A 27,936-nucleotide genomic window follows, 5' to 3' on the forward strand; every position below is an offset into this window, starting at 1 on the left:
GTCTCTCTCTCTCTCTCTCTGTGAGTGGGTCAGTGTCTCCCTCTCTCTGTGAGAGGGTCAGTGACTCTCTCTCTTTCTCTCTCTCACTGTGAGTGGGTCAGTGTCGCTCTCTCTCTCTCTCTGTGAGTGGGTCATTGTCTCTCCCTCTCTCTCTCTCTCTGTGAGTGGGTCAGTGTCTCTCTCTCTCTCTCTCTGTGAGTGGGTCAGTGTCTCTTTCTCTCACTCTGTGAGTGGGTCAGTGTCTCTCTCTCTCTCTGTGAGTGGGTCAGTGTCTCTCACTCTCTGAGTGCGTCAGTGTCTCTCACTCTGAGTGGGTCAGTGTCTCTCTCTCTGTGAGTGGTTCAGTGTCTCTCTCTCTCTCTCTCTCTGTGAGTGGGTCAGTGTCTCTCTCTCTCTGTGAGTGGTTCAATGTCTCTCTCTCTCTCTGTGAGTGGGTCAGTGTCTATATCTCGCTCTGTGAGTGGGTCAGTGTCTCTCTCTCTCTCTCTGTGAGAGGGTCAGTGTCTCTCTCTGAGAGTGGGTCAGTGTCTTCTCTCTCTCTGTGAGTGGGTCAGTGTTTCTCTCTCTGTGAGTGGGTCAGTGTCTATCTCTCACTGTGAGTTGGTCAGTGTCTCTCTCTCTGTGAATGGGTCAGTGTCTCTCTCTCTCTGTGAGTGGGTCAGTGTCTCTCTCTCTGTGAGTGGGTCAGTGTCTCTCTCTTTCTCTCTCTCACTGTGAGTGGGTCAGTGTCTCTCTCTCTTTCTCTCTCTCACTGTGAATGGGTCAGTGTCGCTCTCTCTCTCTCTGTGAGTGGGTCAGTGTCTCTCCCTCTCTCTCTCTCTCTCTGTGAGTGGGTCAGTGTCTCTCTCTCTCTCTCTCTGTGAGGGCGTCAGTGTCTCTCCCTCTCTCTCTCTCTCTCTGTGAGTTGGTCAGTGTCTCTCTCTCTGTGAGTGGGTCAGTGTCTCTCTCTCTCTGTGCGTGGGTCAGTGTCTCTCTCTCTGTGACTGGGTCAGTGTCTCTCTCTCTCTCTCTCTGTGAGAGGGTCAGTGACTCTCTCTCTCTCTGTGAGTGGGTCAGTGTCTCTCTCTCTCTCTGTGAGTGGGTCAGTGTCTCTCCCTCTCTCTCTCTCTCTCTGTGAGTGGGTCAGTGTCTCTCTCTCTCTCTCTCTGTGAGTGGGTCAGTGTCTATCCCTCTCTCTCTCTCTCTCTGTGAGTTGGTCAGTGTCTCTCTCTCTGTGAGTGGGTCAGTGTCTCTCTCTCTCTGTGAGTGGGTCAGTGTCTCTCTCTCTGTGAGTGGGTCAGTGTCTCTCTCTCTCTCTCTCTGTGAGAGGGTCAGTGACTCTCTCTCTCTCTGTGAGTGGGTCAGTGTCTCTCTCTCTCTCTGTGAGAGGGTCAGTGTCTCTCTCTCTTTCTCTCTTTCACTGTGAGAGGGTCAGTGACTCTCTCTCTCTCTGAGTGGGTCAGTGTTTCTCTCTCTCTCTCTCTCTGTAAGTGGGTCAGTGTCTCTCTCTCTGTGAGTGGGTCACTGTCTCTCTCTCTCTGAGAGGGTCAGTTTCTCTCTCTCACTCAGTGAGTGGGTCAGTGTCTCTCTCTCACTCAGTGAGTGGGTCAGTGTCACTCTCTCTCTCTCTCTCTCTCTCTCTGTGAGTGGGTCAGTGTCTCTCTCACTGTGAGTGGGTCAGTGTCTCTCTCTCTCTCTCTCTCTCTGTGAGTGGGTCAGTGTCTCTCTCTCACTCTCTGTGAGTGGGTCAGTGTCTCTCTCTCTCTCTCTGTGAGTGGGTCAGTGTCTCTCTCTCTCTCACTGTGAGTGGGTCAGTGTAACTCTCTCACTCTCTGTTTGTGGGTCAGTGTCTCTCTCTCTCTCACTGTGAGTGGGTTAGTGTCTCTCTTTCTCTCTCTGTGAGTGGGTCAGTGTCTCTCTCTGTCTCTCTGTGAGTGGGTCAGTGTCTCTCTCTCTCTCTCTCTGTGAGTGGGTCAGTGTCTCTCTCTCTCTCACTGTGAGTGGGTCAGTGTCTCTCTCTCTCTCTCTGTGAGTGGGTCAGTGTCTCTCTCACTCTCTCTGTGAGTCGGTCAGTGTCTCTCTCACTCTCTGTGAGTGGGTCAGTGTCTCTCTCTCTCTCTCTGTGAGTGGGTCAGTGTCTCTCTCTCTCTCTCTGTGAGTCGGTCAGTATCTCTCACTCTCTGTGAGTGGGTCAGTGTCTCTCTCTCTCTGTGAGTGGGTCAGTGTCTCTCTCTCTCTCTGTGAGTGGGTCAGTGTCTCTCTCTCTCTCTCTGTGTATGGGTCAGTGTCTCTCACTCTCTGTGAGTGGGTCAGTGTCTCTCTCTCTCTCTCTGTGAGTGGGTCAGTGTCTCTCTCTCTCTCTGAGTGGGTCAGTGTCTCTCTCTCACTCTCTGTGAGTGGGTCAGTGTCTCTCTCTCTCTGAGTGGGTCAGTGTCTCTCTCTCTCTCTCTGTGAGGGGGTCAGTGTCTCTCTCTCTGTGAATGGGTCAGTGTCTCTCTCTCTCTCTGAGTGGGTCAGTGTCTCTCTCTCTCTGTGAGTGGGTCAGTGTCTCTCTCTCTGTGAGTGGGTCAGTGTCTCTCTCTCTCTCACTGTGAGAGGGTCAGTGTCTCTCTCTCTCTCTCTGTGAGTGGGTCAGTGACTCTCTCTCTGTGAGTGGGTCAGTGTCTCTCCCTCACTCTCTGTGAGTGGGTCAGTGTCTCTCTCTCTCTCTGTGAGGGGGTCAGTGTCTCTCTCTCTGTGAGTGGGTCAGTGTCTCTCTCTCTCTCTCTGTGAGTGGGTCAGTGTCTCTCTCTCTCTCTCTCTGTGAGGGGGACAGTGTCTCTCTCTCTGTGAGTGGGTCAGTGTCTCTCTCTCTCTCTCACTGTGAGAGGGTCAGTGTCTCTCTCTCTCTCTCTGTGAGTGGGTCAGTGTCTCTCTCTCTCTGTGAGTGGGTCAGTGTCTCTCTCTCTCTGTGAGTGGGTCCGTGTCTCTCTCTCTCTCTCTGTGAGTGGGTCAGTGTCTCTCTCTCTCTCGCTGTGAGTGGGTCAGTGTCTCTCTCTCTCACTGTGAGTGGGTCAGTGTCTCTCTCTCTCTCTCTCTCTGTGAGTGGGTCAGTGTCTCTCTCTCTCTCTCTCTGTGAGTGGGTCAGTGTCTCTCTCTCAATCTCTGTGAGTGGGTCAGTGTCTCTCTCTCTCTCTCTGTGAGTGGGTCAGTGTCTCTCTCTCTGTGAGTGGGTCAGTGTCTCTCTCTCTCTCTGTGAGTGGGTCAGTATCTCTCTCTCACTCTCTGTGAGTGGGTCAGTGTCTCTCTCTCTCTGTGAGTGGGTCAGTGTCTCTCTCTCTCTCTGCGTATGGGTCAGTGTCTCTCTCTCTTTGTGAGTGGGTCAGTGTCTCTCTCTCTCTGTGAGTGGGTCAGTGTCTCTCTCTCTCTCTCTGAGTGGGTCAGTGTCTCTCTCTCTCTCTGAGTGGGTCAGTGTCTCTCTCTCTCTCTGAGTGGGTCAGTGTCTCTCTCTCACTCTCGGTGAGTGGGTCAGTGTCTCTCTCTCTCTCTGAGTGGGTCAGTGTCTCTCTCTCTCTCTCTCTGTGAGGAGGTCAGTGTCTCTCTCTCTGTGAATGGGTCAGTGTCTCTCTCTCTGTGAATGGGTCAGTGTCTCTCTCTCTCTCTCTGAGTGGGTAAGTGTCTCTCTCTCTCTGTGAGGGGGTCAGTGTCTCTCTCTCTGTGAGTGGGTCAGTGTCTCTCTCTCTCTCACTGTGAGAGGGTCAGTGTCTCTCTCTCTCTCTCTGTGAGTGGGTCAGTGTCTCTCTCTCTCTCTCTGTGAGTGGGTCAGTGTCTCTCTCTCTCTCTCTGTGAGTGGGTCAGTGTCTCTCTCTCTCTCTCTCTGTGAGGGGGTCAGTGTCTCTCTCTCTGTGAGTGGGTCAGTGTCTCTCTCTCTCTCTCTGAGTGGGTAAGTGTCTCTCTCTCTCTGTGAGGGGGTCAGTGTCTCTCTCTCTGTGAGTGGGTCAGTGTCTCTCTCTCTCTCACTGTGAGAGGGTCAGTGTCTCTCTCTCTCTCTCTCTGTGAGTGGGTCAGTGTCTCTCTCACTCTCTCTGTGAGTGGGTCAGTGTCTCTCTCTCTCCCTCTGTGAGTAGGTCAGTGTCTCTCTCTCTGTGAGTGGGTCAGTGTCTCTCTCTCTCTCTCTGTGAGTGGGTCAGTGTCTCTCTCTCTCTCTCTCTGTGAGTGGGTCAGTGTCTCTCTCTCTCTCTCTGTGAGTGGGTCAGTGTCTCTCTCTCTCTCTCTGTGAGTGGGTCAGTGTCTCTCTCTCTCTCTCTGTGAGTGGGTCAGTGTCTCTCTCTCTCTCTCTGTGAGTGGGTCAGTGTCTCTCTCTCACTCTCTGTGAGTGGGTCAGTGTCTCTCTCTCTCTCTCTGTGAGTGGGTCAGTGTCTCTCTCTCTCTCTGTGAGTGGGTCAGTGTCTCTCTCTCTCTCTGTGAGTGGGTCAGTGTCTCTCTCTCTGTGAGTGGGTCAGTGTCTCTCTCTCTCTCTCTGTGAGTAGGTCAGTGTCTCTCTCTCACTGTGAGTGGGTCAGTGTCTCTCTCTCTGTCAGTAGGTCAGTGTCTCTCTCTCACTGTGAGTGGGTCAGTGTCTCTCTCACTGTGAGAGGGTCAGTGTCTCTCTCTCTGTGAGTGGGTCAGTGTCTCTCTCTCTCTCTCTGAGTGGGTCAGTGTCTCTCTCACTCTCTGTGAGTGGGTCAGTGTCTCTCTCTCTCTCTGTGAGAGGGTCAGTGTCTCTCTCTCTGTGAATGGGTCAGTGTCTCTCTCTCTCTCTCTGAGTGGGTAAGTGTCTCTCTCTCTCTGTGAGGGGGTCAGTGTCTCTCTCTCTGTGAGTGGGTCAGTGTCTCTCTCTCTCTCACTGTGAGAGGGTCAGTGTCTCTCTCTCTCTCTCTGTGAGTGGGTCAGTGTCTCTCTCTCTCTCTCTGTGAGTGGGTCAGTGTCTCTCTCTCTCTCTCTCTGTGAGGGGGTCAGTGTCTCTCTCTCTGTGAGTGGGTCAGTGTCTCTCTCTCTCTCTCTGTGAGGGGGTCAGTGTCTCTCTCTCTCTCTCTCTGTGAGGGGGTCAGTGTCTATCTCTCTGTGAGTGGGTCAGTGTCTCTCTCTCTCTCACTGTGAGAGGGTCAGTGTCTCTCTCTCTCTCTCTGTGAGTGGGTCAGTGTCTCTCTCACTCTCTCTGTGAGTGGGTCAGTGTCTCTCTCTCTCCCTCTGTGAGTAGGTCAGTGTCTCTCTCTCTGTGAGTGGGTCAGTGTCTCTCTCTCTCTCTCTGTGAGTGGGTCAGTGTCTCTCTCTCTCTCTCTGTGAGTGGGTCAGTGTCTCTCTCTCTCTCTCTGTGAGTGGGTCAGTGTCTCTCTCTCTCTCTCTGTGAGTGGGTCAGTGTCTCTCTCTCTCTCTCTGTGAGTCGGTCAGTGTCTCTCTCTCACTCTCTGTGAGTGGGTCAGTGTCTCTCTCTCTCTCTCTGTGAGTGGGTCAGTGTCTCTCTCTCTCTCTGTGAGTGGGTCAGTGTCTCTCTATCTCTCTGTGAGTGGGTCAGTGTCTCTATCTCTGTGAGTGGGTCAGTGTCTCTCTCTCTCTCTCTGTGAGTAGGTCAGTGTCTCTCTCTCACTGTGAGTGGGTCAGTGTCTCTCTCTCTGTCAGTAGGTCAGTGTCTCTCTCTCACTGTGAGTGGGTCAGTGTCTCTCTCACTGTGAGAGGGTCAGTGTCTCTCTCTCTGTGAGTGGGTCAGTGTCTCTCTCTCTCTCTCTGAGTGGGTCAGTGTCTCTCTCACTCTCTGTGAGTGGGTCAGTGACTCTCTCTCTCTCTGTGAGAGGGTCAGTGTCTCTCTCTCTGTGAGTGGGTCAGTGTTTCTCTCTCTCTTTCTGTGAGTGGGTCAGTGTCTCTCACTCTCTGTGAGTGGGTCAGTGTCCCTCTCTCTCTGTGAGTGGGTCAGTGTCTCTCTCTCTCTCTGTGAGTGGGTCAGAGTCTCTCTCTGTGAGTGGGTCAGTGTCTCTCTCTCTCTCTCTGTGAGTGGGTCAGTCTCTCTCTCTCTCTCTCTCTGTGAGTGGGTCAGTGTCTCTCTCTCTCTCTCTGTGTGAGTGGGTCAGTGTCTCTCTCTCTCTCTCTGTGAGTGGGTCAGTGTCTCTCTCACTCTCTCTCTGTGAGTGGGTCAGTGTCGCTCTCTCACTCTCTCTCTGTGAGTGGGTCAGTGTCTCTCTCTCTCTGTGTGTGGGTCAGTGTCTCTCTCTCACTCTCTCTGTGAGTGGGTCAGTGTCTCTCTCTCTCTCTGTGAGTAGGTCAGTGTCTCTCTCTCTCTGTGAGTGGGTCAGTGTCTCTCTCTCTCTCTCTGTGAGTGGGTCAGTGTCTCTCTCTCTCTCTCTGTGAGTGGGTCAGTGTCTCTCTCTCTCTCTGTGAGTGGGTCAGTGTCTCTCTCTCTCTGTGAGTGGGTCAGTGTCTCTCTCTCTCTCTCTGTGAGTGGGTCAGTGTCTCTCTCTCACTCTCTGTGAGTGGGTCAGTGTCTCTCCCTCACTCTCTGTGAGTGGGTCAGTGTCTCTCTCTCTCTCTGTGAGTGGGTCAGTGTCTCTCTCTCTCTCTCTGTGAGTGGGTCAGTGTCTCTCTCTCTCTCTGTGAGTGGGTCAGTGTCTCTCTCTCTCTCTCTGTGAGTAGGTCAGTGTCTCTCTCTCACTGTGAGTGGGTCAGTGTCTCTCTCTCTGTGAGTAGGTCAGTGTCTCTCTCACTGTGAGAGGGTCAGTGTCTCTCTCACTGTGAGAGGGTCAGTGTCTCTCTCTCTGTGAGTGGGTCAGTGTCTCTCTCTCTCTCTCTGTGAGTGGGTCAGTATCTCTCTCTCACTCTCTGTGAGTGGGTCAGTGTCTCTCTCTCTCTGTGAGTGGGTCAGTGACTCTCTCTCTCTGTGAGTGGGTCAGTGTCTCTCTCTCTCTCTGTGAGTGGGTCAGTGTCTCTCTCTCACTCTCTGTGAGTGGGTCAGTGTCTCTCTCTCTCTGAGTGGGTCAGTGTCTCTCTCTCTCTCTCTCTGTGAGGGGGTCAGTGTCTCTCTCTCTGTGAATGGGTCAGTGTCTCTCTCTCTCTCTCTGAGTGGGTCAGTGTCTCTCTCTCTCTGTGAGGGGGTCAGTGTCTCTCTCTCTGTGAGTGGGTCAGTGTCTCTCTCTCTCTCTCACTGTGAGAGGGTCAGTGTCTCTCTCTCTCTCTCTGTGAGTCGGTCAGTGTCTCTCTCTCACTCTCTGTGAGTGGGTCAGTGTCTCTCTCTCTCTCTCTGTGAGTGGGTCAGTGTCTCTCTCTCTCTCTGTGAGTGGGTCAGTGTCTCTCTATCTCTCTGTGAGTGGGTCAGTGTCTCTATCTCTGTGAGTGGGTCAGTGTCTCTCTCTCTCTCTCTGTGAGTAGGTCAGTGTCTCTCTCTCACTGTGAGTGGGTCAGTGTCTCTCTCTCTGTCAGTAGGTCAGTGTCTCTCTCTCACTGTGAGTGGGTCAGTGTCTCTCTCACTGTGAGAGGGTCAGTGTCTCTCTCTCTGTGAGTGGGTCAGTGTCTCTCTCTCTCTCTCTGAGTGGGTCAGTGTCTCTCTCACTCTCTGTGAGTGGGTCAGTGACTCTCTCTCTCTGTGAGAGGGTCAGTGTCTCTCTCTCTGTGAGTGGGTCAGTGTTTCTCTCTCTCTCTCTGTGAGTGGGTCAGTGTCTCTCACTCTCTGTGAGTGGGTCAGTGTCCCTCTCTCTCTGTGAGTGGGTCAGTGTCTCTCTCTCTCTCTGTGAGTGGGTCAGAGTCTCTCTCTGTGAGTGGGTCAGTGTCTCTCTCTCTCTCTCTGTGAGTGGGTCAGTCTCTCTCTCTCTCTCTCTCTGTGAGTGGGTCAGTGTCTCTCTCTCTCTCTCTGTGTGAGTGGGTCAGTGTCTCTCTCTCTCTCTCTGTGAGTGGGTCAGTGTCTCTCTCACTCTCTCTCTGTGAGTGGGTCAGTGTCGCTCTCTCACTCTCTCTCTGTGAGTGGGTCAGTGTCTCTCTCTCTCTGTGTGTGGGTCAGTGTCTATCTCTCACTCTCTCTGTGAGTGGGTCAGTGTCTCTCCCTCTCTCTCTGTGAGTAGGTCAGTGTCTCTCTCTCTCTCTGTGAGTGGGTCAGTGTCTCTCTCTCTCTCTCTGTGAGTGGGTCAGTGTCTCTCTCTCTCTCTCTGTGAGTGGGTCAGTGTCTCTCTCTCTCTCTGTGAGTGGGTCAGTGTCTCTCTCTCTCTCTCTGTGAGTGGGTCAGTGTCTCTCTCTCTCTCTCTGTGAGTGGGTCAGTGTCTCTCTCTCACTCTCTGTGAGTGGGTCAGTGTCTCTCCCTCACTCTCTGTGAGTGGGTCAGTGTTTCTCTCTCTCTCTCTGTGAGTGGGTCAGTGTCTCTCACTCTCTGTGAGTGGGTCAGTGTCCCTCTCTCTCTGTGAGTGGGTCAGTGTCTCTCTCTCTCTCTGTGAGTGGGTCAGAGTCTCTCTCTGTGAGTGGGTCAGTGTCTCTCTCTCTCTCTCTGTGAGTGGGTCAGTCTCTCTCTCTCTCTCTCTCTGTGAGTGGGTCAGTGTCTCTCTCTCTCTCTCTGTGTGAGTGGGTCAGTGTCTCTCTCTCTCTCTCTGTGAGTGGGTCAGTGTCTCTCTCACTCTCTCTCTGTGAGTGGGTCAGTGTCGCTCTCTCACTCTCTCTCTGTGAGTGGGTCAGTGTCTCTCTCTCTCTGTGTGTGGGTCAGTGTCTCTCTCTCACTCTCTCTGTGAGTGGGTCAGTGTCTCTCTCTCTCTCTCTGTGAGTAGGTCAGTGTCTCTCTCTCTCTGTGAGTGGGTCAGTGTCTCTCTCTCTCTCTCTGTGAGTGGGTCAGTGTCTCTCTCTCTCTCTCTGTGAGTGGGTCAGTGTCTCTCTCTCTCTCTGTGAGTGGGTCAGTGTCTCTCTCTCTCTCTCTGTGAGTGGGTCAGTGTCTCTCTCTCTCTCTCTGTGAGTGGGTCAGTGTCTCTCTCTCACTCTCTGTGAGTGGGTCAGTGTCTCTCCCTCACTCTCTGTGAGTGGGTCAGTGTCTCTCTCTCTCTCTGTGAGTGGGTCAGTGTCTCTCTCTCTCTCTCTGTGAGTGGGTCAGTGTCTCTCTCTCTCTCTGTGAGTGGGTCAGTGTCTCTCTCTCTCTCTCTGTGTGTAGGTCAGTGTCTCTCTCTCTCTGTGAGTGGGTCAGTGTCTCTCTCTCTGTGAGTAGGTCAGTGTCTCTCTCACTGTGAGAGGGTCAGTGTCTCTCTCACTGTGAGAGGGTCAGTGTCTCTCTCTCTGTGAGTGGGTCAGTGTCTCTCTCTCTCTCTCTGTGAGTGGGTCAGTATCTCTCTCTCACTCTCTGTGAGTGGGTCAGTGTCTCTCTCTCTCTGTGAGTGGGTCAGTGACTCTCTCTCTCTGTGAGTGGGTCAGTGTCTCTCTCTCTCTCTGTGAGTGGGTCAGTGTCTCTCTCTCACTCTCTGTGAGTGGGTCAGTGTCTCTCTCTCTCTGAGTGGGTCAGTGTCTCTCTCTCTCTCTCTCTGTGAGGGGGTCAGTGTCTCTCTCTCTGTGAATGGGTCAGTGTCTCTCTCTCTCTCTCTGAGTGGGTCAGTGTCTCTCTCTCTCTGTGAGGGGGTCAGTGTCTCTCTCTCTGTGAGTGGGTCAGTGTCTCTCTCTCTCTCTCACTGTGAGAGGGTCAGTGTCTCTCTCTCTCTCTCTGTGAGTCGGTCAGTGTCTCTCTCTCACTCTCTGTGAGTGGGTCAGTGTCTCTCTCTCTCTCTCTGTGAGTGGGTCAGTGTCTCTCTCTCTCTCTGTGAGTGGGTCAGTGTCTCTCTATCTCTCTGTGAGTGGGTCAGTGTCTCTATCTCTGTGAGTGGGTCAGTGTCTCTCTCTCTCTCTCTGTGAGTAGGTCAGTGTCTCTCTCTCACTGTGAGTGGGTCAGTGTCTCTCTCTCTGTCAGTAGGTCAGTGTCTCTCTCTCACTGTGAGTGGGTCAGTGTCTCTCTCACTGTGAGAGGGTCAGTGTCTCTCTCTCTGTGAGTGGGTCAGTGTCTCTCTCTCTCTCTCTGAGTGGGTCAGTGTCTCTCTCACTCTCTGTGAGTGGGTCAGTGACTCTCTCTCTCTCTGTGAGAGGGTCAGTGTCTCTCTCTCTGTGAGTGGGTCAGTGTTTCTCTCTCTCTCTCTGTGAGTGGGTCAGTGTCTCTCACTCTCTGTGAGTGGGTCAGTGTCCCTCTCTCTCTGTGAGTGGGTCAGTGTCTCTCTCTCTCTCTGTGAGTGGGTCAGAGTCTCTCTCTGTGAGTGGGTCAGTGTCTCTCTCTCTCTCTCTGTGAGTGGGTCAGTCTCTCTCTCTCTCTCTCTCTGTGAGTGGGTCAGTGTCTCTCTCTCTCTCTCTGTGTGAGTGGGTCAGTGTCTCTCTCTCTCTCTCTGTGAGTGGGTCAGTGTCTCTCTCACTCTCTCTCTGTGAGTGGGTCAGTGTCGCTCTCTCACTCTCTCTCTGTGAGTGGGTCAGTGTCTCTCTCTCTCTGTGTGTGGGTCAGTGTCTCTCTCTCACTCTCTCTGTGAGTGGGTCAGTGTCTCTCTCTCTCTCTCTGTGAGTAGGTCAGTGTCTCTCTCTCTCTCTCTGTGAGTGGGTCAGTGTCTCTCTCTCTCTCTCTGTGAGTGGGTCAGTGTCTCTCTCTCTCTCTCTGTGAGTGGGTCAGTGTCTCTCTCTCTCTCTGTGAGTGGGTCAGTGTCTCTCTCTCTCTCTCTGTGAGTGGGTCAGTGTCTCTCTCTCTCTCTCTGTGAGTGGGTCAGTGTCTCTCTCTCACTCTCTGTGAGTGGGTCAGTGTCTCTCCCTCACTCTCTGTGAGTGGGTCAGTGTCTCTCTCTCTCTCTGTGAGTGGGTCAGTGTCTCTCTCTCTCTCTCTGTGAGTGGGTCAGTGTCTCTCTCTCTCTCTGTGAGTGGGTCAGTGTCTCTCTCTCTCTCTCTGTGAGTAGGTCAGTGTCTCTCTCTCACTGTGAGTGGGTCAGTGTCTCTCTCTCTGTGAGTAGGTCAGTGTCTCTCTCACTGTGAGAGGGTCAGTGTCTCTCTCTCTGTGAGTGGGTCAGTGTCTCTCTCTCTGTGAGTGGGTCAGTGTCTCTCTCTCTCTCTCTGTGAGTGGGTCAGTATCTCTCTCTCACTCTCTGTGAGTGGGTCAGTGTCTCTCTCTCTCTGTGAGTGGGTCAGTGACTCTCTCTCTCTGTGAGTGGGTCAGTGTCTCTCTCTCTCTCTGTGAGTGGGTCAGTGTCTCTCTCTCACTCTCTGTGAGTGGGTCAGTGTCTCTCTCTCTCTGAGTGGGTCAGTGTCTCTCTCTCTCTCTCTCTGTGAGGGGGTCAGTGTCTCTCTCTCTGTGAATGGGTCAGTGTCTCTCTCTCTCTCTCTGAGTGGGTCAGTGTCTCTCTCTCTCTGTGAGTGGGTCAGTGTCTCTCTCTCTGTGAGTGGGTCAGTGTCTCTCTCTCTCTCTCACTGTGAGAGGGTCAGTGTCTCTCTCTCTCTCTCTGTGAGTGGGTCAGTGTCTCTCTCTCTCCCTCTGTGAGTGGGTCAGTGTCTCTCTCTCACTCTCTGTGAGTGGGTCAGTGTCTCTCTCTCTCTCTCTGTGAGGGGGTCAGTGTCTCTCTCTCTGTGAGTGGGTCAGTGTCTCTCTCTCTCTCTCTCTGTGAGTGGGTCAGTGTCTCTCTCTCTCTCTGTGAGGGGGTCAGTGTCTCTCTCTCTCTGTGAGTGGGTCAGTGTCTCTCTCTCGCTCACTGTGAGAGGGTCAGTGTCTCTCTCTCTCTCTCTCTCTGTGAGTGGGTCAGTGTCTCTCTCTCTCTGTGAGTGGGTCAGTGTCTCTCTCTCTCTCTCTCTCTGTGAGTGGGTCAGTGTCTCTCTCTCTCTCTCTCTGTGAGTGGGTCAGTGTCTCTCTCTCTCTCGCTGTGAGTGGGTCAGTGTCTCTCTCTCTCTCACTGTGAGTGGGTCAGTGTCTCTCTCTCTCTCTCTGTGAGTGGGTCAGTGTCTCTCTCTCTCTCTCTGTGAGTGGGTCAGTGTCTCTCTCACTCTCTGTGAGTGGGTCAGTGTCTCTCTCTCTCTCTCTGTGAGTGGGTCAGTGTCTCTCTCTCTCTCTGTGAGTGGGTCAGTGTCTCTCTCTCTCTCTCTGTGAGTGGGTCAGTATCTCTCTCTCACTCTCTGTGAGTGGGTCAGTGTCTCTCTCTCTCTGTGAGTGGGTCAGTGTCTCTCTCTCTCTCTGTGTATGGGTCAGTGTCACTCTCTCTTTGTGAGTGGGTCAGTGTCTCTCTCTCACTCTCTCTCTGTGAGTGGGTCAGTGTCTCTCTCTCTCTCTCTCTCTCTCTCTCTGTGAGTGGGTCAGTGTCTCTCTCACTGTCAGTGGGTCAGTGTCTCTCTCTCACTCTCTCTCTGTGAGTGGGTCAGTGTCTCTCACTCACTCTCTCTCTGTGAGTGGGTCAGTGTCTCTCTCTCTATCTCTGTGAGTGGGTCAGTGTCTCTCTCTCTCTGTGAGTGGGTTAGTGTCTCTCTCTCTCTGTGAGTGGGTCAGTGTCTCTCTCTCTCTGTTAGTGGGTCACTGTCTCTCTCTCTCTCTCTGTGAGTGGGTCAGTGTCTCTCTCTCTCTCTGTGAGTGGGTCAGTGTCTCTCTTTCTCTCTGTGAGTGGGTCAGTGTCTCTCTTTCTCTCTGTGAGTGGGTCAGTGTCTCTCTCACTGTCAGTGGGTCAGTGTCTCTCTCTCACTCTCTCTCTGTGAGTGGGTCAGTGTCTCTCTCTCTCTCTATCTCTGTGAGTGGGTCAGTGTCTCTCTCTCTCTCTCTGTGAGTGGGTCAGTGTCTCTCTCTCTCACTCTCTGTGAGTGGGTCAGTGTCTCTCTCTCTCTCTCTGTGAGTGGGTCAGTGTCTCTCTCTCTCTCTCTGTGAGTGGGTCAGTATCTCTCTCTCACTCTCTGTGAGTGGGTCAGTGTCTCTCTCTCTCTGTGAGTGGGTCAGTGTCTCTCTCTCTGTGAGTGGGTCAGTGTCTCTCTCTCTCTGTGAGTGGGTCAGTGTCTCTCTCTCTCTCTGTGAGTGGGTCAGTGTCTCTCTCTCACTCTCTGTGAGTGGGTCAGTGCCTCTCTCTCTCTGAGTGGGTCAGTGTCTCTCTCTCTCTGTGAGAGGGTCAGTGACTCTCTCTCTTTCTCTCTCTCTCTGTGAGGGGGTCAGTGTCTCTCTCTCTGTGAGTGGGTCAGTGTCTCTCTCTCTCTGTGAGCGGGTCAGTGTCTCTCTCTCTCTCTCTGTGCGTGGGTCAGTGTCTCTCTCTCTCTCTCTCTGTGAGGGGGTCAGTGTCTCTCTCTCTGTGAGTGGGTCAGTGTCTCTCTCTCTCTCTCACTGTGAGAGGGTCAGTGTCTCTCTCTCTCTGTGAGTGGGTCAGTGTCTCTCTCTCTCTGTGAGTGGGTCAGTGTCTCTCACTCTCTCTCTCTCTCTCTGTGAGTGGGTCAGTGTCTCTCTCTCTCTCGCTGTGAGTGGGTCAGTGTCTCTCTCTCTCTCACTGTGAGTGGGTCAGTGTCTCTCTCTCTCTCTCTGTGAGTGGGTCAGTGTCTCTCTCTCTCTCTCTGTGATTGGGTCAGTGTCTCTCTCTCTCTGTGAGTGGGTCAGTGTCTCTCTCTCTCTCTCTGTGAGTGGGTCAGTGTCTCTCTCTCTCACTCTCTGTGAGTGGGTCAGTGTCTCTCTCTCTCTCTCTGTGAGTGGGTCAGTGTCTCTCTCTCTCTCTCTGTGAGTGGGTCAGTATCTCTCTCTCACTCTCTGTGAGTGGGTCAGTGTCTCTCTCTCTCTGTGAGTGGGTCAGTGTCTCTCTCTCTCTCTGTGAGTGGGTCAGTGTCTCTCTCTCTCTCTGTGAGTGGGTCAGTGTCTCTCTCTCACTCTCTGTGAGTGGGTCAGTGTCTCTCTCTCTCTGAGTGGGTCAGTGTCTCTCTCTCTCTCTCTCTGTGAGGGGGTCAGTGTCTCTCTCTCTGTGAATGGGTCAGTGTCTCTCTCTCTCTCTGAGTGGGTCAGTGTCTCTCTCTCTCTGTGAGGGGGTCAGTGTCTCTCTCTCTGTGAGTGGGTCAGTGTCTCTCTCTCTCTCACTGTGAGAGGGTCAGTGTCTCTCTCTCTCTCTCTGTGAGTGGGTCAGTGTCTCTCTCTCTCTCTCTGTGAGTGGGTCAGTGTCTCTCTCTCACTCTCTGTGAGTGGGTCAGTGTCTCTCTCTCTCTCTCTGTGAGGGGGTCAGTGTCTCTCTCTCTCTCTCTGTGAGTGGGTCAGTGTCTCTCTCTCTCTCTCTGTGAGGGGGTCAGTGTCTCTCTCTCTCTGTGAGTGGGTCAGTGTCTCTCTCTCTCTCACTGTGAGAGGGTCAGTGTCTCTCTCTCTCTGTGAGTGGGTCAGTGTCTCTCTCTGTGAGTGGGTCAGTGTCTCTCTCTCTCTCTCTCTCTCTCTGTGAGTGGGTCAGTGTCTCTCTCTCTCTCGCTGTGAGTGGGTCAGTGTCTCTCTCTCTCTCACTGTGAGTGGGTCAGTGTCTCTCTCTCTCTCTCTGTGAGTGGGTCAGTGTCTCTCTCTCTCTCTCTGTGAGTGGGTCAGTGTCTCTCTCTCTCTCTGTGAGTGGGTCAGTGTCTCTCTCTCTCTCTCTGTGAGTGGGTCAGTATCTCTCTCTCTCTCTGTGAGTGGGTCAGTGTCTCTCTCTCTCTCTCTGTGAGTGGGTCAGTATCTCTCTCTCTCTCTCTCTCTGTGAGTGGGTCAGTGTCTCTCTCTCTCTCTCTGTGAGTGGGTCAGTATCTCTCTCTCACTCTTTGTGAGTGGGTCAGTGTCTCTCTCTCTCTCTCTGTGAGTGGGTCAGTATCTCTCTCTCACTCTTTGTGAGTGGGTCAGTATCTCTCTCTCACTCTTTGTGAGTGGGTCAGTGTCTCTCTCTCTGCGAGTGGGTCAGTATCTCTCTCTCACTCTCTGTGAGTGGGTCAGTGTCTCTCTCTCTCTCTCTGTGAGTGGGTCAGTGTCTCTCTCTCTCTCTGTGAGTGGGTCAGTGTCTCTCTCTCTTTGTGAGTGGGTTAGTGTCTCTCTCTCACTCTCTCTCTCTGTGAGTGGGTCAGTGTCTCTCTCTCTCTCTGTGTATGGGTCAGTGTCTCTCTCTCTCTGTGAGTGGGTCAGTATCTCTCTCTCACTCTCTGTGAGTGGGTCAGTGTCTCTCTCTCTCTCTGTGAGTGGGTCAGTGTCTCTCTCTCTTTGTGAGTGGGTCAGTGTCTCTCTCTCATTCTCTCTCTCTGTGAGTGGGTCAGTGTCTCTCTCTCTCTCTGTGTATGGGTCAGTGTCTCTCTCTCTTTGTGAGTGGGTCAGTGTCTCTCTCTCTCTGAGTGGGTAAGTGTCTCTCTCACTCTCTCTCTGTGAGTGGGTCAGTGTCTCTCTCTCTCTCTGTGTATGGGTCAGTGTCTCTCTCTCTCTTTGTGAGTGGGTCAGTGTCTCTCTCTCTGTTAGTGGGTCAGTGTCTCTCTCTCTCTGTGAGTGGGTCAGTGTCTCTCTCTCTCTCTCTCTCTCTGTGAGTGGGTCAGTGTCTCTCTCTCTGTTAGTGGGTCAGTGTCTCTCTCTCGCTGTGAGTGGGTCAGTGTCTCTCTCTCTCTCACTGTGAGTGGGTCAGTGTCTCTCTCTCTCTCTCTGTGAGTGGGTCAGTGTCTCTCTCTCTCTCTCTGTGAGTGGGTCAGTGTCTCTCTCTCACTCTCTGTGAGTGGGTCAGTGTCTCTCGCTCTCTCTCTGTGAGTGGGTCAGTGTCTCTCTCTCTCTCTGTGAGTGGGTCAGTGTCTCTCTCTCTCTCTCTCTGTGAGTGGGTCAGTAAATCTCTCTCTCTCTCTGTGAGTGGGTCAGTGTCTCTCTCTCTCTCTCTGTGAGTGGGTCAGTGTCTCTCTCTCACTCTCTGTGAGTGGGTCAGTGTCTCTCTCTCTCTCTCTGTGAGTGGGTCAGTGTCTCTCTCTCTCTCTGTGAGTGGGTCAGTGTCTCTCTCTCTCTCTCTGTGAGTGGGTCAGTATCTCTCTCTCTCTCTCTCTCTCTCTGTGAGTGGGTCAGTGTCTCTCTCTCTCTCTCTGTGAGTGGGTCAGTATCTCTCTCTCACTCTTTGTGAGTGGGTCAGTGTCTCTCTCTCTCTCTCTGTGAGTGGGTCAGTATCTCTCTCTCACTCTTTGTGAGTGGGTCAGTATCTCTCTCTCACTCTTTGTGAGTGGGTCAGTGTCTCTCTCTCTCTGCGAGTGGGTCAGTATCTCTCTCTCACTCTCTGTGAGTGGGTCAGTGTCTCTCTCTCTCTCTCTGTGAGTGGGTCAGTGTCTCTCTCTCTCTCTCTGTGAGTGGGTCAGTGTCTCTCTCTCTTTGTGAGTGGGTTAGTGTCTCTCTCTCACTCTCTCTCTCTGTGAGTGGGTCAGTGTCTCTCTCTCTCTCTGTGTATGGGTCAGTGTCTCTCTCTCTCTGTGAGTGGGTCAGTATCTCTCTCTCACTCTCTGTGAGTGGGTCAGTGTCTCTCTCTCTCTCTGTGAGTGGGTCAGTGTCTCTCTCTCTTTGTGAGTGGGTCAGTGTCTCTCTCTCATTCTCTCTCTCTGTGAGTGGGTCAGTGTCTCTCTCTCTCTCTGTGTATGGGTCAGTGTCTCTCTCTCTTTGTGAGTGGGTCAGTGTCTCTCTCTCTCTGAGTGGGTAAGTGTCTCTCTCACTCTCTCTCTGTGAGTGGGTCAGTGTCTCTCTCTCTCTCTGTGTATGGGTCAGTGTCTCTCTCTCTCTTTGTGAGTGGGTCAGTGTCTCTCTCTCTGTTAGTGGGTCAGTGTCTCTCTCTCTCTGTGAGTGGGTCAGTGTCTCTCTCTCTCTCTCTCTCTCTGTGAGTGGGTCAGTGTCTCTCTCTCTGTTAGTGGGTCAGTGTCTCTCTCTCTCTGTGAGTGGGTCAGTGTCTCTCTCTCTCTCTCTGTGAGTGGGTCAGTGTCTCTCTCTCTGTTAGTGGGTCAGTGTCTCTCTCTCTCTGTGAGTGGGTCAGTGTCTCTCTCTCTCTCTCTGTGAGTGGGTCAGTGTCTCTCTCTCTGTTAGTGGGTCAGTGTCTCTCTCTCTCTGTGAGTGGGTCAGTGTCTCTCTCTCTGTTAGTGGGTCAGTGTCTCTCTCTCTCTGTGAGTGGGTCAGTGTCTCTCTCTCTCTCTCTGTGAGTGGGTCAGTGTCTCTCTCTCTGTTAGTGGGTCAGTGTCTCTCTCTCTGTGAGTGGGTCAGTGTCTCTCTCTCTGTTAGTGGGTCAGTGTCTCTCTCTCTCTGTGAGTGGGTCAGTGTCTCTCTCTCTCTGTGAGTGGGTCAGTGTCTCTCTCTCTGTTAGTGGGTCAGTGTCTCTCTCTCTCTGTGAGTGGGTCAGTGTCTCTCTCTCTGTTAGTGGGTCAGTGTCTCTCTCTCTCTGTGAGTGGGTCAGTGTCTCTCTCTCTGTTAGTGGGTCAGTGTCTCTCTCTCTCTGTGAGTGGGTCAGTGTCTCTCTCTCTGTTAGTGGGTCAGTCTCTCTCTCTCTCTGTGAGTGGGTCAGTGTCTCTCTCTCTCTCTCTCTGTGAGTGGGTCAGTGTCTCTCCCTCTCTCTCTCTCTCTGTGAGTGGGTCAGTGTCTCTCTCTCTCTCTCTCTGTGAGTGGGTCAGTGTCTCTCTCTCTCTCTCTCTCTCTGTGAGTGGGTCAGTGTCTCTCCCTCTCTCTCTCTCTCTGTGAGTGGGTCAGTGTCTCTCTCTCTCTCTCTCTGTGAGTGGGTCAGTGTCTCTCTCTCTCTCTCTCTGTGAGTGGGTCAGTGTCTCTCCCTCTCTCTCTCTCTCTCTGTCAGCGGGTCAGTGTCCGTCTCTATTCCGGACAATCTCTCTCTATCTCTGACCTGATGATGTTTTCTGTTTCTCCTCCCGTGATTGATTCCCTCTGTCTCTCAGGCTTCTCGTGGCCCCTAGGCCGCCGTAACCATGGAAACGGCCGCCAGTAAACGACGCTCAACGTCTCGTCTCGCTTGGAACGTGTTCGCGGCCTGGGCGGGGCCTTTGACGCGCCGTGGGCGGAGCCTGTTACCTGGAGACGGCCGGAGGAGCAGGTTGGAGCCCGAGTGGGGTAATCTCCGGGTTAGACGGGGTAAACTCCGGGTCAGACTGGGGTAAAGTCCGTGGTAGACGGGGGGTAAACTCCGTGTTAGACAGGGGCTAAACTCCGGGCCAGACGAGGTAAATTCCGGGCCAGACGGGGTAAACTCCGGGCCAGACGGGGTAAACTCCGGGTTAGACGGGGGCTAAACTCCGGGCCAGACGAGGTAAATTCCGGGCCAGACGGGGTAAACTCCGGGTTAGACGGGGTAAACTCCGGCTTAGACGGGGTAAACTCCGTGTTAGACGGGGGGTAAACTCCGTGTTAGACAGGGGCTAAACTCCGGGCCAGACGAGGTAAATTCCGGGCCAGACGGGGTAAACTCCGGGCCAGACGGGGTAAACTCCGGGTTAGACGGGGGCTAAACTCCGGGCCAGACGAGGTAAATTCCGGGCCAGACGGGGTAAACTCCGGGCCAGACGGGGTAAACTCCGGGTTAGACGGGGTAAACTCCGGGTTAGACGGGGTAAACTCCGTGTTAGACGGGTGCTAAACTCCGGGTTAGACGGGTGCTAAACTCCGGGTTAGACGGGGTAAACTCCGTGTTAGACGGGTGCTAAACTCCGGGTTAGACGGGTGCTAAACTCCGGGTTAGACGGGGTAAACTCCGGGTTAGACGGGGGTAAACTCCGGGTTAGACGGGGTAAACTCCGGGTTAGACGGGTGCTAAACTCCGGGTTAGACGGTGGTAAACTCCGGGTTAGACGGGGTAAACTCCGGGTTAGACGGGTGCTAAACTCCGGGTTAGACGGGGGTAAACTCCAGGTTAGACGGGGTAAACTCTGGGGTAGACGGGGGGGGGGGGTAAACTCCGGGTCAGACGGGGGTAAACTCCGGGTCAGACGGGTGCTAAACTCCGGGTCAGACGGGGTAAACTCCGGGGTAGACGGGGGGTAAACTCCGGGTTAGACGGGGTAAACTCCGGGGTAGACGGGGGTAAACTCCGGGTTAGACGGGGTAAACTCCGGGGTAGACGGGGGGTGTAAACTCCGGGTTAGACGGGGGTAAACTCCGGGTCAGACGGGGGCTAAACTCCGGGTCAGACGGGGGCTAAACTCCGGGTCAGACGGGTGCTAAACTCCGGGTCAGACGGGTGCTAAACTCCGGGTTAGACGGGGTAAACTCCGGGTTAGACGGGGTAAACTCCGGGGTAGACGGGGGGTAAACTCCGGGGTAGATGGGGGGTAAACTTCGGGTCAGATGGGGGCTAAACTCCGGGGTAGACGGGGGCTAAACTCCGGGGTAGACGGGGGGTAAACTCCGGGGTAGACGGGGTAAACTCCGGGGTAGACGGGGGTAAACTCCGGGGTAGACGGGGGGTAAAGTCCGTGGTAGACGGGGGGTAAAGTCCGTGGTAGACGGGGGGTAAAGTCCGTGGTAGACGGGGGTAAACTCCGTGGTAGACGGGGTAAACTCCGGGGTAGACGGGGTAAACTCCGGGGTAGACGGGGTAAACTCCGGGGTAGACGGGGTAAACTCCGGGGTAGACGGGGTAAACTCCGGGGTAGACGGGGGTAAACTCCGGGGTAGACGGGGGTAAACTCCGGGGTAGACGGGGGTAAACTCCGGGGTAGACGGGGGTAAACTCCGGGGTAGACGGGGGTAAAGTCCGTGGTAGACGGGGGGTAAAGTCTGTGGTAGATGGGGTAAACTCCGGGGTAGACGGGGCGTAAAGTCCATGGTAGACGGGGGGGTAAACTCCGGGGTAGACGGGGGGTAAACTCCGGGGTAGACGGGGGTAAACTCCGGGGTAGAAGGGGTAAACTCCGGGGTAGACGGGGGTAAACTCCGGGGTAGACGGGGGTAAAGTCCGTGGTAGACGGGGGGCAAACTCCGGGTTAGACGGGGGGGGGTAAACTCCGGGTCAGACGGGGGGTAAACTCCGGGGTAGACGGGGTAAACTCCGGGGTAGACGGGGGGGTAAACTCCGGGTTAGACGGGGGCTAAACTCCGGGTTAGACGGGGGGTAAACTCCGGGTCAGACGGGGGGGTAAACTCTGGGTCAGACGGGGTAAACTCCGGGTTAGATGGGGGTAAACTCCGGGGTAGACGGTGGGTAAACTCCGGGGTAGACGATGGGTAAACTCCAGGGTAGAGGTGGGTAAAGTCCGGGGTAGACGGGTGGGTAAACTCGGGTTAGACGGGGTAAACTCCGTGTTAGACGGGGGTAAACTCCGTGTTAGACGCGGGTAAACTCTGGGGTAGATGGGGGGTAAACTCTGTGTTAGAGGGAGGTAAACACCGGGGTAGACGGTGGTAAACTGCAGGTTAGACGGGCGTAAACCGCGAGGTAAACGGGGATAAACTCCGGGGTAGACGGGGGTAAACTGTGAGGTAGATGGGGGTAAACTGTGGGGTAGGCGGGGGGGGTAAACTCCAGTTTGGGGGGGTAAACTCCGGTTTGGGGGGGTAAACTCCGGTGTAGATGGGTGTAAACTCTGGGTTAGATGGGGGTAAACTGTGGGGTAGACGGGAGGGGGGGTAAACTCCGTGTTAGACGGTGGGGGGGGGTAAACTCCGTGTTAGACCGGGGGGTAAACTTCGGGGTAGACAGGAGGGGTAAACTCCGGGGTAGACAGGGGGTAAACTCCGGGGTGGGGGGGGGGTAAACTCCGGGATAAATGGGGGGGTAAACTGCGGGTTAGACAGGGTTAAACTGCGGGTTAGACGGGGTTAAACTCCGGGTTAGACGGGGTTAAACTCCGGGTTAGACGGGGATAAACTCCGGGATAGACAGGGGTAAGCTGTGGGTCAGACGGGGGTAAACTGCGGGTCAGACGGGGGTAAACTGCGGGTCAGACGGGGGTAAACTGCGGGTCAGGCGGGGGTAAACTGCTGGTCAGGCGGGGGTAAACTGCGGGTCAGGCGGGGGTAAACTGCGGGTTAGACGGGGTTAAACTGCGGGTCAGACGAGGTTAAACTGCGGGTTAGACGGGGGTAAGCTGTGGGTTAGACGGGTGTAAACTTCGGGTATACTCCGGTTAGACGGGTAAACGCTGGGTTAGGGGTAAACCTAGATTAGACAGGGGTAAACTTCGGATATTCAGGGGCAAACTCCGAATACGCAGGCGTAAACTCCGAGTTTGTCAAACACAACCTTATCTTAACAAATCCATGCTGTCTAATTAATCTTGATTAATCCATGTCTCTCCAAGTGCGGGTATACTCTGTCCCTCAGAATTCTTTCCAGTAACTTCCCCACCAGCGAGATTAGGCTGAGTGGCCTGTAATTTCCTGGTCTATCCTTTCCTCCCTTTTTTAATAATGGGACAATGTTAGCAGTGCTCCAGTCCTCTGGCACCTCTCCTATGGCCAGAGAGGATTTGAAAATTACTGCCAGGGCCCCTGATATCTCTTCCCTTGCCTCCCTCAACAGCCTGGGATACATCTGATCCGGGCCTGTGGATTTATCCACTTTTAAGGCCGCTAAACCCACTAGTACCTCTTCTCTCTCTATGTTAATTTCCTCTGATATTTCACAGTCCTCCACCCTGATGTCTATACCCTCGTCGTCCTTTTCCATCATGGAGGCTGAAGCAAAGTAATCACTGAGGACTGTACCCACATCTTCCAGGCCTGCACACAGATCACCTCTATCGTCCCTAATTGACCCTATTCTTTCCCGAGTTATTCGTTGCTCTTTATATATTTAAAAATACCCTTTGGGTTTTCCTTTATTCTACCCACCAATGCTTTCTCATGCACTCTCTTAGCTATCCTCATTTCCTTTTTAAGTTCCCCTCTGCACTTTATATACCCCTCTAGAGACTCTGCCTTATTTAGCCCTTGGTATCTGTCATTAGATTCTCTTTTTTTCTTAATCCCAACCTTTATGTGCCATGACATCCAGGGTTCTCCAGATTTGATTCCACACCCGCCCGTCCCCTCCCCTCCCCTCCCCTCCCCTTCCCTTCCCTTCTGACCTGCTCTTGTAGCCACAGTATTTATACGGCTAGTCCAGTTCAGTTTCTGGTCATTGGTAACCCCCAGGATGTTGATAGTGGGGGATTCAGTGATGGTAATGTCATTGAACATCAAGAGGCGATGGTTAGATTCTCTCTTGTTGGAGATGGTTTTTGCCTGACACTTGTGTGGCGCAAATTTCACATGCCACTTTTCACCCCAAGCCTGAATGTTGTCCAGGTCTTGCTGCATTTGGACATGGACTGCTTCAGTATCTGAGGAGTCGTGAACGGTGCTGAACATTGTGCAACCATCAACGAACATCCCCACTTCTCACCTTGTGATGGAAGCAAGGTCATTGATGAAGAAGCTGAAGATGGTTGGGTTGGGGACACTATCCTGAGGAACACCTGCAGTGATGTCCTGGAGCTGAAGTGACTGACCTCCAACAACCACGACCATGAATCAGTGCTCCTCCATGTTGAACACCACTTGGATGAAGCACTTGAGTGTGGCAAGGGTGCAGAATGTACCAAGGGTGGCTCGGTAGCATCACTAATGACTGAGCTGGCCGAGTCTAAATGACATCGCTGCTAGACTGGGTCACACAGCAGGTGGTGAGGGTAGAACCAAGAGGGAAAAACATACTTGACCTCATCCTCACCAATCAGCCTGCCGCAGATGCATCTGTCCATGATAGTATCGGGAGGAGTCATTGTGGAGATGAAGTCCCGCCTTCACATTGAGGATACCTTCCATCATGTTGTGTGGCACTACCATCGTGCTGTGACATACCCAGGGATGGTAATGGTGGTGCCTGGGACATTATCTGTAAGGTGTCTATGACACTGCCTCCCTTGATAATAATCCAGAAGTTTTGTGGTTCTACTTTTTAATTTAGCCCTCAGCTGCTAATACTCCTTTAGCTAAGACTAAGGAAGAGGTTCTGCTATGTCATTGCACCATAATCATACAATGCGGCGAAGAGCCGTGGGAAACCAGGGGATTGGGAAGCCTACAAAGACCAACAGAGGACAACTAAAAAAGAAATAAGGAGGGAGAAGATTAACTATGAGGGTAAACTAGCCTGTAATATAAAAAAAGATTGCAAGAGCTTTTTTAGATATATAAAGGGTAAGAGAGAGGCAAAAGTGGACATTGGGCTACTGGAAAATGACGCTGGAGAAGTAGTAGTGGGGAACAAAGAAATGGTGGAGGAACTGAATTGGTACTTTGCGTCAGTCTTCACAGTGGAAGACACGAGTGACATCCCCAAAGTTCAAGAGATTCGGGGGGCAGAAGTGAGTATGGTGACCATTACCAAGGAGAAGGTGCTAGGAAAACTGAAAGGTCTGAAGGTGGATAAATCACCTGGACCAGATGGATTATACCCCAAACTTCTGAAGGAGATAGCTGAAGAGATAGTGGAGGCAATAGTGGTGATCTTTCAGGAATCACTGGAGTCAGGGAGGGTCCCAGAGAACTGGAAAATCGCTAATGTAACCCCCCTGTTTAAGAAGAGAGTGAGGCAAAAGACGGGAAATTACAGGCCGATTAGCCTGACCTCGGTCGTTGGTAAGATTTTAGAGTGCGTTATTAAGGATGAGATTTCAGAATACTTGGAAGTGCATGGTAAAATAGGGCAAAGTCAGCATGGTTTCATCAAGGGGAGGTCATGCCTGACAAATCTGTTAGAATTCTTTGAGGAGGTAACGAGTAGGTTAGACAAAGGAGAGCCAATGGATGTTATCTACGTGGACTTCCAGAAGGCCTTTGACAAGGTGCCGCACAGGAGGCTGCTCAGTAAGATAAGAGCCCATGGTGTTAGAGGCAAGGTACTAGCATGGATAGAAGATTGGCTGTCTGGCAGGAGGCAGAGAGTGGGGATAAGGGAGTCCTTCTCAGGATGGTGGCCGGTGACTAGTGGGAGTTCCGCAGGGGTCAGTGTTGGAACCACAACTTTTCACTTTATACATTAATGATCTAGATGAAGGAACTGAGGGCATCCTGGCTAAGTTTGCAGATGATACAAAGATAGGTGGAGGGACAGGTAGTATTAAGGAGGCAGGGAAGCTGCAGAAGGATATGGACAGCTTAGGAGAATGGGCAAAGAAGTGGCAGATGGAATACAACATGGGGAAGTGTGAGGTCATGCACTTTGGTAGGAAGAATAGAGGCATAGACTATTTTCTAATTGCGGAGAGAATTCAGAAATCTGGAGTGCAAAGGGACTTGGGAGTCCTAGTCCAGGATTCTCTTAAGGTTAACTTGCAGGTTGAGTCGGTAGTTAGGAAGGCAAATGCAATGTTGGCATTTATTTCAAGAGGACTAGAATATAAAAGCAGGGATGTGCTGCTGAGGCTTTATAAGGCTCTGGTCAGACCACATTTAGAATATTGTGAGCAATTTTGGACCCATATCTCAGGAAGGATGTTCTAGCCCTGGAGAGGGTCCAGAGGAGGTTCACAAGAATGATCTCAGGAATGAAAGGCTTAACATATGAGGAACGTTTGAGGACTCTGGGTCTATACTCGATGGAGTTTAGAAGGATGAGGGGGGATCTGATTGAAACTTACAGAATATTGAAAGGCCTGGATAGAGTAGACGTGGGGAAGATGTTTCCATTAGTAGGAGAGACTAGGACCCGATGGCACAGCCTCAAATTAAAGGGAAGACCTTTTAGAACAGAGATGAGGAGAAACTTGTTTAGCCAGAGAGTGGTGAATCTATGGAATTCATTGCCACAGAAGGCTGTGGATGCCAGGTCATTGAGCGTATTTATGACCGAGATAGTTAGGTTCTTGATTGGTAAGGAGATCAAAGGTTACGGGGATAAGGCGGGAGAATGGGGTTGAGAAACTTATCAGCCATGATTGAATGGCAGAGCTGACTCGATGGGCCGATTGGCCTAATTTCTGCTCCTACGTCTTATGGTCTTATAACAACTGGATACTTTCCATCCTTCTCCTACCTTGAGATGTCCTTAATACTGGCATCAGGCAGGCAACACAGCCTTCAAGACTCATTCTCCTGGCCATGAGGAACAGCATTTATCCCCCTAAATACATTTTATTCCCCTATTCCAACTACATTTCTTTGAACTCCACTGCCCCCATCCCCCACCACCCCTTGAAGGGCCCTCTCCACCATGGTTCCGTGGTCAGTTTGCTCATTATCCCTGTAGGTCCTGATCTCATCCACTCAAGCTGCAAATACCTCCAACCTGTTGGACAATTACAAGGGCTGAAGCTCCTCCATTGCCACCTTATGGAGCACAGTGCCTGCCTTACTCGCAGTCACCCCCTCCTATCCCTCGCCATGAATCAAATTTAAAGTACTTAGCCGAAGGCAGTGTGACTGCCTCCTGGAACAAGGTGTCAAGGTAACTTTTCAACTCCCTGATGCATTGCAGTGGCCGATGCTCCGACTCTAACTCGTCAACTCTGAGTCAATGTTCCTCAAACTGCAGACACTTACTGCATATCACAGCTCTGCAGCCCTGCCACGTGACGTCATGAATAGTGGTGGTCAATTAAAAAGATGAGGCTGCACAAATATTCCCATCCTCAATTATGGGGGAGCCCAGCATAAACTGTGTGAAAAACAAAGCTGAAGCATTTGCAACCACCTACAGCCAGAAGTGCCAAGTATATGATCCATGTCAGCATCCTCCAGAGGTTCCCAGCATCACAGATGTCAGTCTTCAGCCAATTCGCTTCACTCCATGTGATACCAAGAAACACCTGAAGGCACTGGATAACGCAAAGACTATGGGGCCCTGACAACATTCCATTAATAATGTTGAAGACTTGTGCTTCAGAACCAGCTGCACCCCTGGCCAAGCTTTTCCAGTACAGCTACAACACTGACGTCTACCTAACAATTTGGAAAATTGCCCATGTAAATCCTGTCCACAAAAATCATTACAAAGCCAATCTAGCCAGTCTACTCACAATCACCAACATGGAAGCTGTCGTCAACAGTGTTATCAAATGGCACTTACACAGCGGTAACCTGCTCAGTGCTGCTTGGGATCTACCAGGGCCACTTGGCTCCTGACCTCATTGCAACCTTGCTCCAAATGTGGACAAAAGAAAGAGCTGAATTTGTGAGGTGAGAGTGATTGCCCTTGACATCAAGGCAGTCTTTGACTGTGTGGCATCAAGGACCCCAAGCAAAACAGAAGCCAACGGAAATCGGGGAGAAATGAATGGAAATCCACCGGTTGGAGTCATACATGGCATAAAGCAATTGTTGTTGCTGGAGGTCAATTATCTCAGCCCTGGGACATTGCTGCAGGAGTTCCTTAGGGTAGAGCCTTGACCCAACCATCTTCAGCTGCTTCGTCAATGAACCCATCACATGGCAGAAGTGAAGATTTTTTAAATTCATTTACAGGGTGTGAGTTCCAGGATTTTGACCCACTAACAGTGAAGGATTGTGTGTGGCTTGAAGGGGAACTTGCTGGCTGTGGTATTCCCATGCATTTACTGCCTTTATCCTTTGAGGTAGTAGAGATTGCAGTTCTGGAAGGTGCTGTGGGAGCTGGCTTGGTGAGTAGCTGCAGTGCATCTTGTCGATGGTGTAGATGGAGGGAGTGAAGGTTAAGGCGATGGTTGGGTTGCTGGCCAAGCGGGCTGCTTTATCCTGGACGGTGTCAAGCTTCTTGAGTGGTGTTGGAACTGCACTCATCCAGGCAAGTGGAGAATATTCCATCACACTGCTGACTGACTTGGGCACTCGGGAAAAGCTCAAAGTAATCGGGAAGAGTCAGCATGATTTTGTGAAAGGAAAGGCATGTTTAACCAATTTATTGGAGTTCTTTGAAGGAGTAACATACGCTGTGGATAAAGGGGAGCCTGTAGACGTGCTGTACTTGGATTTCCAGAAGGCATTTGATAAGGTGCCACATAAAAGGTTATTATGGAAAATAAAAGTGCTTGGTGTGGGGGTAACATATTAGCATGGGTAGAAGGTTGACTGGCTGGCAGAAAACAGAGAGTATGCATAAATGAATCTTTTTCTGATTGGCAGGATGGGACAACTGGAGTCCCACAGGGGTCTGTACTGGGGCCTCAACTTTTTACGATTTACAACAATGACTTCGATGAGAGGAGTGAAGGCATGTTGCTAAATTTGGAGATGACACAAAGATAGGTAGGAAAGTATGTTGTGAAGAGGACATGAGGTTGCAGATGGATAGAGATAGATTGAGTGAGTGGGCAAGGATCTGGCAAATGGAGTTTAATGTGGGAAAATGTGAAGTTGTTCACTTTGGCAGGAAGAACAAAAAAGCTGAGTATTACTTAAATGGAGAACGGCTGCATAATTCTGAGCTGCAGAGGGACCTAGGTGTTCTTGTACGAGTCACAAAAAGTTAGTTTACAGGTACAGCAAGTAGTTAAGGCTAATGGAATGTTATCCTTTATTACGAGAGGAAATGAAAATAAAAGTAAGGATGTTGTGCTTCGGCTATACAGAGCATTGGTGAGACCGCATCTCGAATACAATGTGCAGTTTTGGTCTCCTTATTTAAGGAAGGATGTAACTGCATTGGAGACGGTTCAGAGGAGGTTTACTAGATTGATACCTGGAATGAGTGGGTTGTCTTATGAGGAAAGGTTGGACAGACTGGGCTTGTTTCCACTGGAGTTTAGAGGAGTGAGGGGTGATTTGACTGAAGTTATACAAGATCCTGAACGGCCTTGACAAGGTGGACGTGGAAAGGATGTTTCCTCTTGTGGGTGAGTCCAGAACTAGGGGGCAGTGTTTTAAAATTAGGGGTCACCCTTTTAGGACACAGATGCGAATTTTTTTCTCAGGGTTGTACAACTTTGGAACTCTGCCGCAGAAGGTGGTGGAGGTGGGGTCAGTGAATATTTTTAAGGCAGAGCTAGATGGATTCTTGTCAGACAAGGGAAGCAAAGGTTATTGGGGTTAGGTGGGAATGTGGAAATCAAAACACAAGAAGATCAGCCATGATCATATTGAATGTCGGAGCAGGC

The 27,936-nt window shown here is 52.0% G+C and overlaps 2 protein-coding genes across 7 annotated transcripts in view; one reads left to right on the top strand and one right to left on the bottom strand.

Moving 5' to 3' along the window:
* wdr54 (WD repeat domain 54) overlaps positions 1–17,868 on the bottom strand; it is a 447,713-nt gene extending 429,845 nt beyond the window's left edge. For all 3 annotated transcript variants that reach the window (XM_041193295.1, XM_041193277.1, XM_041193288.1), the window contains exon 1: positions 17,775–17,868. The gene's annotated coding sequence lies outside the window, so the exon portion shown is untranslated. The remainder of the gene's footprint in view (positions 1–17,774) is intronic.
* A 76-nt stretch (positions 17,869–17,944) lies between these two features.
* LOC121285723 (uncharacterized protein C2orf81 homolog) overlaps positions 17,945–27,936 on the top strand; it is a 35,436-nt gene continuing 25,444 nt past the window's right edge. The window contains exon 1 of one of the 4 annotated variants that reach the window (XM_041202482.1): positions 17,945–17,981. The gene's annotated coding sequence lies outside the window, so the exon portion shown is untranslated. Of the gene's footprint in view, positions 18,020–27,936 lie in introns of all 4 variants that reach the window. The other 3 variants (XM_041202728.1, XM_041202568.1, XM_041202648.1) reach the window with 3 other exon arrangements.

The sequence above is a fragment of the Carcharodon carcharias genome, chromosome 1 (assembly GCF_017639515.1).
Source record: "Carcharodon carcharias isolate sCarCar2 chromosome 1, sCarCar2.pri, whole genome shotgun sequence".
Lineage (NCBI taxonomy): Eukaryota > Metazoa > Chordata > Chondrichthyes > Lamniformes > Lamnidae > Carcharodon > Carcharodon carcharias.